The sequence below is a fragment of the Eumetopias jubatus genome, unplaced genomic scaffold (assembly GCF_037043125.1).
Source record: "Eumetopias jubatus isolate StellerSeaLion01/CBP00866 unplaced genomic scaffold, mEumJub1_p1.0 scaffold_3, whole genome shotgun sequence".
NCBI classification, from domain to species: Eukaryota; Metazoa; Chordata; class Mammalia; order Carnivora; family Otariidae; genus Eumetopias; species Eumetopias jubatus.
The window spans coordinates 85,501,356-85,516,757 of record NW_028274809.1 but is presented as its reverse complement, the minus strand read 5'-3'; the positions used below and the strand labels follow the sequence as shown (position 1 = coordinate 85,516,757).

The 15,402-nt window shown below is 38.4% G+C and overlaps 1 protein-coding gene across 12 annotated transcripts in view; it reads right to left on the bottom strand.

Annotated features, from left to right (window-relative positions):
- QTMAN (queuosine-tRNA mannosyltransferase) overlaps positions 1-15,402 on the bottom strand; it is a 449,054-nt gene that overhangs the window by 93,625 nt on the left and 340,027 nt on the right. The window lies entirely within an intron of this gene.

Below are 15,402 nucleotides of genomic sequence, written 5' to 3'. Positions count from 1 at the left end.
CTTTATGAGAATGAGAGGCTAAAGGACACTAAAATAAAAAAAAATCATCAGTTCAAGAAATCACATTAAAATGAAGTGAATTATTTTTTACATTGTAAGGTGTGAATATTTCAGTATTTTTTGCATTTAATTGCACTGTTTTAAATTATCTTATTTCAGACAGATGTGGACCAGATGTCTTCAAAATATTTGGTTTTTATTTATAATTCAGAATTTTAACTTATTTTTTATATTACAGAGAAATAGTTATATATCAGCAATTGAATTTCTCATTTACCAACTAATTATGTAAAATAAATCTGTAAATTGATCAAACTGCTATATGAAATATGAAAATTACATCATTCAGGAAATCTCATGAAAAATGACATCTGCAACCCTAAATGTGTTAAATCACAATTCAGTCAATATTTTCAGTATCAAGAATTAAAACAAATGCATCTTCTGGTTAACATTTTAAAACAGCATTTATAATCTTACGGAATTATAAGATCTTATAGAATCTGTAACAACTTATTTTAAGCTCTGTATCTCTTGATTTGATTTACTTCAAATAATAAAAAATGCAATGGTGAAATTTTGATCGCTTTTTAAAATGATGCATATTATATACATGTACCATTGGGAAGGTTTCGGATAGTTCTCATATATACTGTATATGCTGTGGGCAAGAAGAAAGACTCAAAACAGTTTGAAAGTAAAGAATACACCATATGCTATCTTCAACCATATCAATCAAATAGCTGCCACCTAATCTGTGATATGTTCTTTTAGTCTGATTCTCTGGGAAGTACTTAGATGAAAAGAATGGAAACAATATAACATAATATATCTTAAAGAGAGAGTAAAACTATAGGGAAATCTAGCCACTCTGTTCTCTAAATTTTTCATTTTGAGTTCCAAAAATTTTGGCTATAGATCCTCAAGAGAATATTTATTCTAAATATTTCCTGCTGTTTTGTTTGTTTGTTTTGTTTTAAGCTTAAAATAGATGCGGTTTGGGGTTGGGAGGAGGTTTAAGCGGGTAGAAGCTGTAGTTCTGAAAAGATTCCAATGAGTGTTTTCAAGGCAGCAGGCTTTATGAACCTGCACTTTCAGTGCTTCCATACAAGATAAATGCATTACAATCCTACTGTATCCTTTCGATTTAAAAATTTTTTTATTATGTTATGTTAATCACCATACATTACATCATTAGTTTTTGATGTAGTGTTCCATGACTCATTGTTTGCATATAACACCCAGTGCTCCATTCAGTACGTGCCCTCCTTAATACCCATCACCAGGCTAACCCATCCCCCCACCCCCTCCCCTCTAGAACCCTCAGTTTGTTTCTCAGAGTCCATAGTCTCTCATGGTTCAATTCCCCCCCCTTCATTCTTCCCTTCCTGCTATCTTCTTCTTTTTTTTTTTAACGTATAATGTATTATTTGTTTCATGTTTTTATTCAATTTACTTAAATGAAAAATAAAGCAGTTCACCCATTTCTACAGATATTTTTATAGGTGGACAAAAGCTTTCATATTCAACAGTCACTTTGCATAAGAACACAAAAGAGATTTGTATGAATCCTTCTCTTATTTAAACTATAATATATGGACGAATGTAAAGTGAGATTTTTCTTCCCCAAAATTATCCCTCAGGAAAAGAGGCATTTTATACTAAAGTCCTTCCTTAACGTCTCTCATAATACTGGGCACTCTCTCAATTACTTTATTTTGAACAAAACACTGTTTAGGAAAGTTGCATTAACCTGAAACAATGCGTAGTGGTAACAGTTTTGGATGGTGGGAGCAGTCATTCACTTGATGGGACGGGTAAAAACAGAAGCAAAGGAATTTAATATTGTCTTAGTAATTGTTTTGAGAGACACGACCTATAGTTCAAAGTGTTGGACGTTGTTGAAAGCAAGTACTTTAAAGATCACTAAAAAAAGTAACAGAATAAGTGGTTATTGGAGATTGTGAGTAGTAAGTGGGTTTTTATAGCTAAGGAAAAGATTTCCAGTGATAACAGTTTTCCAAGTCTTGCACCCCAAGCAGCTTAGATGGGGTTCCAGATGACAGGTGTTGGAAACATGCCAGCTTCCTGAAAAGATGGCAACCTCCATACTGATGTCAAGAATGCACGGAAGGGGGAGTTGGGCTACAACTGCTTCATGAAATGTAAGGGTGGGAAAAGAGCAATACTGCTAAAATGATTTTACATGATACACGCTTTAAAGTACTACTTATGTCTAAATTAGTAGATCATATATTATAAGTAGATACTTTATTTCATTTATGTCCCTCAAAGTTACATAGTGAATTTTGCTAATTTTTTTCTCAGTTTTCTCTTTAGAAAAATGAGAAATTTCCTAACATTCAGATGATCATTAGATGCTGTGCACAGATATTTAGCCAGAGCCATATATCAAGGCATGAATAACAGTCAATGGCAGAGCTCAATATATTTTGATGAGTGAGGAACTCATTCCAAATACCCAATGGGTCATCCATGGAATCTATCCCGGCATCCAGGATATTAATTGAACCCATTTAGCAGAGTATATGAATTTGTCTTCCAAAGAAATCTAATGTGAAGCTCTCATATTTATAATTTTAGCACAAAGCATTAAATACCACATTGCATTAAAAATAATGCTGTAGAGGGGTGCCTGGTTGGCTTAGTCGGTAGAACGTGTGATTTCATAATCTTGGGGGTGTGAGTTCGAGCTCCACATTAGGCGTAGAGATTACTTAAAAATAAAATCTTAAAAAAAAATGCTATCGAAGTATACCTCTTGACATGGAAAAATACCTGAGAAATACTGTTAAGTAAAAGGGAAATGACAGACTAGTATTTATCATATGAACTGCTTTTGTAAGACAAATGGGTGTGTGTACCTAGAAAAAATTATGGGATGAACTATATCAAAATGTTAACAGGGGTTGTGTTAGGTTTCTCCCCCTGCCCATGTTTTCTATTGTTTAATAAAGATTTTTAAATATAAATCATTTTTAATGCTTTTAAGGAACTACCCCCCTCCCCAACATTCTGCCACAAAATTGTATTCATAGGATTTTTGGCTAATGTTGTACCATTTTCAGTATGTACAGTAGCATAATTCCTACTTTCTTGTGACCCTCTACATTTGATAGCTGCCCAGCAAGCAAACTTGATTGATCAAAAAACATTCTTGAAGATGAGTCAAAGTCCAGGCTTCCCACAATCCCCTCACTATTGAATAGGTAAGAATGAAACAGTCTGGCTGGGAACAAGTTCTTCAGCAGCCCAACTATGGCAGAAGCGACCAGCACGGAAATATTTCAGGCTTACTGGAAGCAGCAGATATAGCAAGAACAGCTTTTATTCCCAAATATTATTCAGAACATTCGAAAAGCATAAACTGTTTCCATGTGTTTTTTCTTCCTATATCTGTTCTCTCTCTGTTGCCTTTCCCGTTTAGTTTTGTAGAGCTAAATTTCTTCTTATTCCTCATTTAACATTCGTTCAGTAAATATTTATTGAGGATTTCTAAGTTCTCCATACTTGTCACTTACACTAAACTGTTACCCTTTCCTACTTTCCCACATAACTTTATACTTACGGAATGCAATCTCTTTGATCTCGTTCCTTGCATTGCCTGGGCAGAAACCTGGCTCTTTACCCATGCTATTGTTTCCCAGCAGCATGTCACTGTGGACTGAGAGTTCCGTGAGGGAAAGATAAAGGATGCCTGGTTTGTTCATTATAAGTACCCAGTGCCTTGCCAAGTAGAGGAAGACTTTACTTCTGTTCCTCAGTATCTGGTTCTTTTCTACCCACACAGAAAACTCCAGGGTCAACTCCTCCCAGTAGGGGAGGCCACAGAACTCGTTCTGGTCAGTGGGTTGCAAGCTGACTGATTTGTGTCACTTCCAGGGAGAAGCATCTAAGAGTAGTTCTGAATAGCACTTTCTCGGGTGCAGTAATCCTCGTGGAGATCTTGTATTATGACTGTTAGGTTAAAAGAGGGAGGCGGTCTGGACTGCTACGTGGAAGCAAAGCCATCTAACTATGCAGTCAACTTTGAGTTAGTGAGGTAAATAAACTTTTGTTGTGTTAAGCAACTGACATGGGAGAGGGGTGTTCATTACTGCAGCATAATGTGACCTATGCTGACTAATACATTATCTGTGGCATAAAATTAGCTGCTCAAAAAAATATTTGTTGAATAAATGAAGGAATGGAAAAAATGAATTACATCTGTAGAGCTCCTGCTATATGTTCACAGTTCCAAGCCAGGCACCGGATCATAATCTGAGTTAAACATCTCAACCAAGTAGTCAAACAAATACAATTATTCTTCTGTTTAACATCACACAGAAAAGGTTGAGTCTGCATTTGAAATCATGTCTCATCATGTGGAAGTCATCATTCTATACAATCTTTGTTTTTTTCTTTCTTTCTTCCTACATATAATGAGAAGAAAAAGACTTGGCACCTTCAGTCCATGGTTTTGTTTCCAGACCAGCAAGCCCTGGACATTCCTTAGATTCTTGTGACTTGAGGTTAAAACCCACTGGACAAGAGATGGCAATAAGAATATGTGCAAGTAATATAAAATTAGGATCTAACACCATGGTTTCAAACTTCTTTCCCTTTATGATATGCTGCTAATCTCCATCTTCACTTCCTCATCATGGAGTACTGCTTTACTTCCAAATTCAGCGATGTGTTCCTTGTTCAAAAACATAAAACTTCCATTTACCACCCTGTGTTAGTTGTTACGATCATTTACTTCTCTACTCTCCTTTCTAGGGCTATAAACGCTTCCCTCTCCTCTACAGGCCTGACAAGGCGATACTTTGGTTCTGGTTTCCCTCCACGTGTGCAGCTTCTGCTTCCTAAATGCTGCTTCGAGTAGAATTCAACCAATAGTTTTAGCCACCGACTTCTCGACTTCTTTCCATTTCTGTCTCTCTCGGATACTACTAGCGCCCCTCTTTCTCTCACTCCACCAGACCTCCCCACCACTATTTACTTATGGTGGACCAAGACCAAGACTCTCCACTGTGGCTTTCTCTGAAGACTGTTCATACTGTATTCTGCCCTTCAACTCTACTTTTAGAGGAAGAGTGAAAGGTGCAGTTCAGAGAAAAGTGGCTCTGCCACTGACCAGCAGTATGACAATGGCTACATTACATAATCCCATACAGCCTCAGTTGCTTCATCCTTAAAGTGGTATAACAATGATACCCACATTAAAAAAAGTTAGTTGTTGGGAATGAAGAAATGCCCAGCACCCTGGAGATCTACAATAAACTCTCATTCTCTTCATCTTTGGTATTGGCAGTATTTTCATATTTTAGATATGTTAATTTATTCCATCTCCTCTCCTCCCCAGTACACTCAAGATGCTAAGATATTTCATGTCCATTGCTTTGGGAAAGGCTTGGGACAGGCATGGGGGCCTCCAAACCCCACCAAAAAAAAGGGGGGGCAATCTTCTTGGTTGATTACAGGAGCAACAATCCACGTAGAAACGGTAAGGACTTCCAACAGGTACAAGTGTTTAAGCAAAACGCTGCCCGAGTGTAGCACACACCCTTCCACCCTGTGCTGCCGTTTCACCTCCGGACAAGAAACATGAAGGACTGGTGGAGGACAAGTTGAGGCGAACAGAACTTTGAGGGTACCGGAAGCCATGCACCACACTTGCTGGGTCAGAACCTTGAGGGAGAAGCACAACTCCAGAGAGTGAATGTCTGAGCGAGTGTATCTAGACAGACAGTACTGGTGACACGCGTGGGAGATGCCTGAGCTGTGGGAGGCCTGACTGTGGGACCGTGGTTTCCGAGCACCTCACGGAAGAAGCACAGAGCAGCCGCAGACAGACAGAAGCAAGGGATCCCTCCGCCGTGGCCTGTGAGGAATGGGGACCAGGAAAATGGAAGACAGGGTCTCGAACTACATGAGCTTTCTGTCACCATATTGAAATGGGCCATTGCACAGAAATTAAGTTATAGAAAAATAAAATTCTCATTTATGCCTATCAGGCTTTCGTGCCACCTGCACATTCATATTCTCATCTTTCCTTTTAATAGCAGAGGGAGAGATGTCTGCCTTTCAAAATTGAAAGTCTATTACAGCTCCAGATCTTCTACCTTGTTTCTTTTTGAGGGACCTGTGTTCTTATATTCTGTTTCCTTCCAGAAGCCTGTGATCCTATTCCCTACTCCACAATTTCTTTACTTGTGTCTTTGGCATTTTTAAATTACCCCTTTTACCTGATAACATTTATTGATGATAAGAGTTCTAATAATGGGTTTATTTCTAGGTGACTTTTCACAGATCATCTCAACTTAGAACATGAGCTATGTCTGTCTTTTCTCCTTCCTGTGTTTTCCTTACAACTTTGCTCCTATTCCCACATTCTCTTGGGTGAAGGTGTTCTCTAACTATACCAGTTCCCACCCCTGCCCCATTCATTCTCATGCTGCTTATGTTTTCTTTCAAGTTTGACACCACTGACCATCCTCTGCCTTCTTAGAAATGATCCTCGCTTGTTTTCCAAATGGGGTACTTAGACTACAACCCAATGACCTCCTCCCCAATTAAATCGTCCCACTCATTCCATCCAGATGGCCACCCAGTGAAAAGAAATCATTTTTTTTTCCCATTAGGTACCACAACATGATTGCCTTTTAAATCTCCCCATTGCTAAAAGCTTAGAGCCCCCAGGTTGTTTCTCTTCCACAATGATTTCCTCTCTCCCTGGATATTGTATACAATAATTTCATTCAGCCATCTAATTCGTCAATAAGCTCCCCTTCTCTGCAACTCTGGCCAGCCAGCCTGCACATACCCATGCCTCAAAGAACTGGCAGGCCACGAAGAACCTTAATTAAGATGAATGAGGTCTTCCCCATTCTTGGATGTTACTTAAGTGGCATCCACTATTACACATACTTTTAAATCATCATAATGTACATAATTACTTCCTCTCAGACCTGGGAGGTTCTATGGAACTAAACTCTTTCCCCAATTCATTACTAAGTCTATTTCCCTCTGTAATAAAGTTGCTCCCTGTCAAATGTGGTGACTGGGGCTGGAATTTGAAACTAGCTAATCATTTATATTTTCTTTTGAATTATAACATTTCTAAGAGATATGTAGAAATACATTCAAAACTGTTGCTAGCTATCCTGAGCGCTCCTCCAGCAGTCCCCCTTCTATAGTTAGAAACTTCTTGCAGGGTTCAGTCTAGGAAACTCTCTGACATCTCTGAGAATTGTGTTTCTACCCCTCATGTAGGAAGACGCATGACTCTTCTTTCCTATTTTACCCTGTCAGGAAGCTGACAGTCAGATTTTCAAGTGCTCAATCTCAACATCCAGGAACTGTTAATAATAGTACTGAAAAGTATAATAAAGGAAATTAAAAAAAAAAAAAACACCTCACTGGAGCGGCTCAATAGTAGAAAAAGTACAGCATGGAATAGAATCATTGATCTTGACATAAACAGAATTTACCCGATGTGAACATCAGTGAGAAAATAGACCAAAAAATTAAAAAAAACAAAAACAAAAACCCAAAAACATAACAAAGAACTGAACCTCAGGGACCTATGGGAAAAGAGAAGATCCAACATTTGTAGCATCAGAGTTCCAGGAGGGGATTCTGTATTATTTCTTAGAACTGCATGTGAATTTACAATTTTTTTTTAAGATTTTATTTATTTGACAGAGAGAGCTCCCTGACTGAGCCGCCCAGGGATCCCTACAATTACTTTAATACACATTTCAACTATAAAAAAAAGCATGCCCATTCTAATAAAATACAAATAATCCAGAAATATATAAAGTCAGAAAGCCCCTATTCCTTACCCCTCCTGATAGTACTCCTCAGAGGTAACCACCACTAACAGTTGTTCGGTGTGCAGGGGTCGACCTCTTTCTAGGCATATGCAAACATATATATTTGTGTGAATGTATTTTTATATACATCTTCCTCATTTTATAAATATGAGGTTAATATCAGTCATTCTGCACTTTCCATTTTCACTAAATACATAATAGACATCTATTTCCACCAACACATATAGATATTTCATTTTAAAATGGTTACCTAATATTTCAAAATTTTAAGTAAATTCTCCTAATGGACATTTAAGTTGCTTCCCTTTTTTTGATGTTTCAAATAATACTAAAAGTGACGCCTAGTGCTTTTTATAACATTCAAATTTCTCTTTTGTAGAAGCCTTAATTCTTTCTTGTTTTTCCTCCCTTCCTACAATGTTCACTCTACTTTTGGAACTATCCTACCTTCAAAGTTTCACCTGCTTTGCCTTCTGCTATGTTTTAAGTTCCATAAGGGCAGAAATTATGCCTTTGTTTACCCAGTATTCCCCATGTCTAGAACAGGGCCTGGCGTAGAGTTTAAAAAGTTACTGGGTGCCTGGGTGGCTCAGTCGGTAAAGCGTCTGCCTTCGGCTCAGGTCATGAGCCAGGAGTCTTGGGATCGAGCCCCGGATCGGGCTCCCTGCTCAGTGGAGAGTCTGCTTCTCTCTCTCTCTCTCTCTCTCTCTCCCCTGCTCTCTCTCTGTCAGATAAGTAAAAAAAATCTTAAAAAAAAGTTATTACTCTGAATCAACTCTAAATCTAGATCACTTCTTGTGAATCTAATCTTCTTATTCCCATTTACTGTAAATGATGATTTTACTATTTCTATAATCAGGTACATATTCAGAATCTTCCCTTGGCCCTTCCAATGACAACTCATGTATAAGACTTAAAAACTAAACGGCTGCCCTGTCAAACACAGCATTAATGACCAAGCTCCTCTCTCATACTGGCATGTTCTTATTCTCCCAGTATTACAGGGTCTCAAGCCCAACATGGTTTTGAACAGAAGGAGGCAGCTTCCAAACTTACTCTGCCAATCAACTTATTACCAACTTTGCCATTTTGTCCTATACAAATAATTTGAGATTTTCTTGATAATTTCCATTTTGAGAGTACAATATTATCACCTCATACCTTTATACCACCACTGAGCTTCAAACTCCTCCTTTGCTAGTTCAGCTTCCAAAACATTGTTCAATTATCTTCTTCAACATGATTTTCCTTAGATATCTCCTCTCTACAGTAACTAAAAGCCTTTAAATTTTAATTAAGCCACCCTAACCAACATTCAGATATTCCCATCAATCATTTACCCCCGCTATCTCCCCAAATAAGCACTGGTATTCATATTTATTTTCACCCTCTCTCTTTCTCTCCGCTCTTTACAATCCACAGCTCTTGTGCCTACGATTCTTGAATTTGGAACACAGCTCTCCCCACCTCTCTGCCACTCCTTGTCCGTTGTCTCTCTAATTGACTTTAAATTTATTGTTACTGGTAGTCATCCCTGCAAGATGCCATCTCACTCTGAATCACTCCAGTATTAACAGTCATTCATATGCTACTGATGATTTCATGAATGTGTTCTTTTACATTATTTCATAATTATTTTTATGCTGTCCCCTTAAAATTAGTCTGGAAGTCCCACAACATTAGAGAAACTCTTTTACTGAGAAGTTGGCGGGCACTCAAAATATGACTTTGAAATGAATGAGTGATGGTTCTGTCATGGCTGAATAGAGACAGTTATATTTTTAAAACTACGGTAGGATAGGTCTATGAAATGACATGAAGGATCATGTTTTTTTTTTTTTAATGGAGAATTAAACATGGTCTGCATTATTAGATGTCTTTCATCGAAATGGATTTCAATTCTTAATAACAGGTTTTCATATTCAGTTGTGGACATTTTGTCACATCTAGAAATGACAAGGTCTTCAATCATATAGCAAAGAATCTTAACTTGAAGAGAAAAATCCACTCCAAAACCTCATTCTGATTTAAAAAATGTTAAAATAGAAACGGACAGAGTAATTCATAAGAAATCCCTCCAATGGGGAGAAAAATGCAAAAATTCTGTCCATTTCACATACTATGTCTTGTTTCTAGACCCAAAGAAGACTGCTGTGTTTTTTGGCTGACACAGAGATCCCCTAGAAGAGACAGTCTCCCTTACTCAGCAGTGACTGCTAAGCACACCAGATTGTCATGGCAATGACTGTGGGAAAGGAGGAACACAATATGGAATGTCTGTTCTAGAAAGACCTGCTCAAAATGATGTGTTCTTGTTGCTACATATGTTGCGTTTTTTCATTTTATAAACAGGATTAATTATGTATCTCCTCCTTTTTTCTACATTCTTATAAATGGAATTAATCTGTATTTTCTACCTGGTCCCTTTTACAATACCATAAAAGAAAAAAGTTCAGCTCCAAACCTCGTTACTCTAGTCTTTTGTTGCTTATTTAGAGTTATTAAGAACTGCTCACATTAGGTACCAAAGGTATACTAGTTATTCACATGGAAAAGAATAAAAGATTCTGAATATTATAATAATATTACATGCTATAAATTAACTATATTGCTCAAGAAAAGGTGCTCCAGACTGGGAAGTCTCATAAACCAAAGTCTTAATTAAATATACTTATGATTAGTGGATATCAGAACAAATTGTTTCGGGTAAAGAATAGATAATAAAAATAATCAAGTATGGTATATAGTGTATTTGGTGAAAGATCATTTTGACTAGTTTGCTTTATAAGTGTATGTAAACCCAAAAGAAGAAAAGAAGATGCTTCTCGAAAGCTAGTAATAACCAATTCATTTATGACTATTGTTCTAAAGATAAGTTTTATCAGAATAAATAAAGTAAAAAAGTTTATATGGACAATATAGCCTAATGGAAAGAGGGCTAAAATCCTAGTTCTGATATTTAGTAGCTGTAATCCAGGGCAAGGAACTAAACCACTCTGAGATTTAAGTTCTTCATCTCTAACAGTCTGGCTAATAACGTTCACTTGAAAGGGCTATTGAGGGGATTAAGTGAGATGACGTGTATGAAACAATTTATAAAGCCTAGCAAACAGAAAATACATAATAAAGGATAGCTGTTATTATTATTGTTGTTAAAATGATTATAATCATCATTGTTTCATTATTCATTTATAGAACTGGAAATTTAAGAATATTCTAGTGAGTTTTTTAAAAAAGATTTATTTATTTATTTTAGAGAGAGGGAGTGAGCGAGAGCGAGCGAGCCAGGAGAGAGGCAGAGGGAGGAGAGAGAATTTGGAGCAGACTCCCTGCTGAGCTTGGAGCCTGACATGGGGCTTGATCCCATGACCCTGAGATCATGACCTGAGCCGAAACCCAGAGTCAGAAGCTCAACAGACTGAGCCACCCACATGCCCATCCAATGAGTTTAATAGCCACCATAAGTGGGCGAAAAAGTTTGTTACACTTTATAACCAGTTATTGATAGTAAGTGGAATGTACCACTGTTAAGCTTCCAATGGTTACCTTGATAATTATACACAGAAGCGTCTAAAGAGTCAAGTATGTTACACATGCAAACAGTATAGTGAGCATTCAATAAATGGTAGTCGTGGGGCACCTGGGCAGCTCAGTCATTAAGCATCTGCCTTCGGCTCAGGTGACGATCCCTGAGTCCTGGGATTGAGCCCCACATTAGGCTCCTTGCTCAGCGGGAAGCCTGCTTCTCCCTCTCCCACAGCCCCTGCTTGTGTTCCTGCTCTCGCTGTCTCTCTGTCAAATAAATAAATAAGAATCTTAAAAAAAAAGGTAGTCATTATTTATAACACAGAGTTACAAATATGATTTAAAGTAGAATTTCTGTTTGTGTATAAAGATACACATACCTACAACTGAAAATTTCTTCTCAGGATTGCATCCCTAATCTTGTCAGATATCACCTTTAATCTGGTCATCCAAGCCACAATGAACCCAGTCACCCTCACAACAACGATCAATCCCTAAACGAACTCCTCATTATCATTATCATCGTCTTTCCTTCCTTGATATAGTTCACATGCTCATCATTCCTTCCCAGGACTATTATAACTTCATTACCAAATCACCCTCTTATGATAATTACAGCTGAAATTGGGAGAGTAAACTGTCATCTCTCTTCTTTTTTTTTTTTCATCTCTCTTCTCTTAGAAATTACCCAAAAGCAACAAGAAGAACTAGAAATGGGAGTGCAAACGTGATTTTCCACAACAATAAGACACCAAAAACCCTGAACCACACAATAGGTGGAAAAGCTGTCAAAAATAGTGAAGACCAAACAGGTGGACAGGTGGAAGTGGGTGGAAGACACCCTTGGATTCTGAGAGAGCTAGCTCAAGGTGCTTCTCCATGGTGAAGAGTGGGCCTGGAGTGCAAGGTCAAATATTCTTCCTTCAGTGCAAACATCAACAGGGTTTGTGGGCTGCCAGTGCTAAGAATGTCTCTGGGCCTGGTTCAGTCTGGAGAAGCAGAGAATAAAGTGGTAAGTAAGAAATCAGAAAGAGAAGGTACTTTTGCAAGAAGTAGTCCGTTTGATAATCATCTCTGGGAGGATTACAGAAATGCATTGGCTGGTATATGAAATAATTTTTTTCTGACTACATATTTCATCCATTTTCATGGATTAGAATGGCACTGAAAGTTGAATTTCCCGTGCAACATCCTAAAAAAATGGTAACCTTTTAAAAAGGTAAATAGAAAAAAAAAATGTTCCTTCTGTTTTAGAGTCAAATTTTATGGAAATCTCTTTTTTTACTGGAAACAGTCTCACACTTTCTAATGAGAACTTACCCAATGATTCACTCTTATGTGTCATTCACTTATGACACTATTTTTATTAGGAAGTCTGTCCATATTCTAGACAGCAGTGTGTATTTAAGGAGCAGAATTAAATTAACTTTTCATTTTATTGCAAAGAGTTTCTTCGATATTTATTCCTGTTTTGCTTTATATTCTTACACTTTAAATACTTTTCGACAGTTTTTTAAGCTGAAAAGTTAATGTAATTAGTATATTTTAGATTTTCTAAATATTAAAATGAGTTACAATTTTATCCATTTAAGTCAAAGAAAGAAATTATAATTATGCTTAATATCGCTGCTGCTGCATTCACAGGACAGATACATAATAAATGCCTCTTACTGTTTTCGTCTGGAAATTGGGTTCGCAGTCTATAACCCACCAAGGAGAAGTTACAAAGAGGTCTTTTCTTTACTTGAATATCAATTACCTTAGGAAGCATGCCGGGGCATACCAGTTTTATATTCAATATGATCTATAACAAAACCATGGTATGTTCTAGGACTACTTAATTGGTATTACTTTTTTATAGTGTATTATTTAAAGTATAAAAACTCAAAACAACAATAAAATCTCTTATCTAGTATCGGTTTTTGGCCTTGAGACAAGAACATCTTTGTCTAAAGTCAGTAATACATTCCCTGAAGGAGAACTGAGCACCCCCGCGTGCCAGACAGAACTTGTACAAGGCACTGAGGTATCAGTATGATTAATGAGAACAGGAGACCCAACCCTCAAGAAATCTAGGTTCTAGGGGGTGCCTGGGTGGCTCAGGTGGTTAAGCGACTGCCTTCAGCTCAGGTCATGATCCTGGAGTCCTGGGATCGAGTCCCACATCGGGCTCCCTGCTCAGCAGGGAGTCTGCTTCTCCCTCTGACCCTCTTCCCTCTCGTGCTATCTCTCACTCTCTCTCTCTCAAATAAATAAATACAATCTTTTAAAAAAAAAGAAATCTAGGTTCTAGTCAAGGAGAGAGGCTGGTGCCCCTGTGCTATCATTTTAGGGATAAGAAGGAAAATCCACTGTGTACAAATCTCATCTATGACTATTAAGAATGCCTGAAGTTCCTTAAAGCCAGAGCCTTCTACATCTTAGCAGTACAGTTTTAGCCCGGTGCTGCGGTCATAGTAAACAAATACCCTGGGGAGGGAACACATTAAAATACTAGCAAGGATTTATATGTTAGTGTGATTTAATTTAAAAGTATGTCCGTGTACATGCGTGTATCTTGTATTATTTTGGGATTAATATATTGAAACAGATCACTAAGAGAACGAAAGTTTGGATGGGTAAAGTCGGAAGGTCAAGAAGACAAGATTTTGGGATGTGAAGAACGTACCAGGAGGGTAAGAACTGTGTGAAATATCAAACATAAGAGCATTTTGGGTGTCTGGGCAACAGCTGAAAGGCTCCTGCTGGGAGGAGGGCAAACAGTACACAGAAGTGAGACAGGGCATTGCCTGTGTGGAAAAACTTCACCCATTGCACTTTGGCTGGAGGCTGGCTCTTAGAGTAAGGATTAGGTGTGCAACAAGCTTTTAATTTGGCCTCCATTTCAGCAGCTCCAAGCTCTGGCACAAGAGAAGACCAGAGCTTTCTACTTGCTCAGGTAGGCCTGGGGACATCGAGCTGCCACCCAGCCCGACGCCCGCTCCAACTTCGCCCCAGTCCAGGTGCAGCCCCAAACGCAAGAGCGGACGCCCACCAGACTGGTCACCTCAGGTGTAGAGTAGCTAATGGAATTCAGAAGGAAAGCACTGTTATCAGTTCTGGTGGGGTCTTTCTGGGCTCCCTGAGTATGGGTTCACATTCAGTTTCATTTGGTGTTCTTTCTTGCAACATATGTGGCTCAGGAGCTGAGGAGGAATGTGTCTAATGGAATCCGCTTTCAATTATCCTCACTTCCTCAGTGAAGCGTTGCCTGACTTTTCCAGGCAGAATAAGTTGCTTCCTCTTTTGGGTTTTCACTTATTATGCTGTACTGCAATTATCTGGGAGCTCTCTGTGGCAGGGGTCTCAAAAGAAGCCCTATCAATACATGTGTAGAAGGATAATATTTGAAGTATTAATCAATGTGCTTAATGGGTTTCCTCCCTGGATATTTTCTACTTTGCAAATCTACTCTGCCCCCGCCTCCCAGCCTCGGGAGCAAAGATATTCTATAATCTTTGCCCTTAAGGTAAGGTTATTAAACAGAAATGCAAAGAGAAGACAAAGAAATAGTTAATTCTTGATTTTTATATTAAAATTCTGACACTGAAGTCTAAACAACAGTTCTGGAGACAAATGCTAAGTAGGTTTTTCTCAACACGCTCCCTTACCCAGCTCCCCCACTGTCTCCCCCCCACCACCTCCCAAAAAATCTGTGGGCTGAGGGAGGCAAGTTGGAGAGGATAGAGATACTCTTGAGTGGATGTCCAAGACTAAAAACTGGGAGAAACTGGGTGACAGAGAGCTGGTGGGAGGGGAGTGTGACTTTGGTTTTGTGACTTTTCTTCTAGAACCCAAGGAGGCAGCAGCTTTGCAACTGATGCTGGCAGCATGCAGCATGACCCCAGCATGGCACGGGGTCAACTGAGGAAGCCAAATTGCCTGGGTCAGGGAGGACTGAAAGCACGTTTGCCGAGTTTTCTGAGGTTCGCAAGTGACACTGGAGAGCAACCATATTTTCCAGAGGCCCTTAGTAAGATACAGAAGTTACCTGACA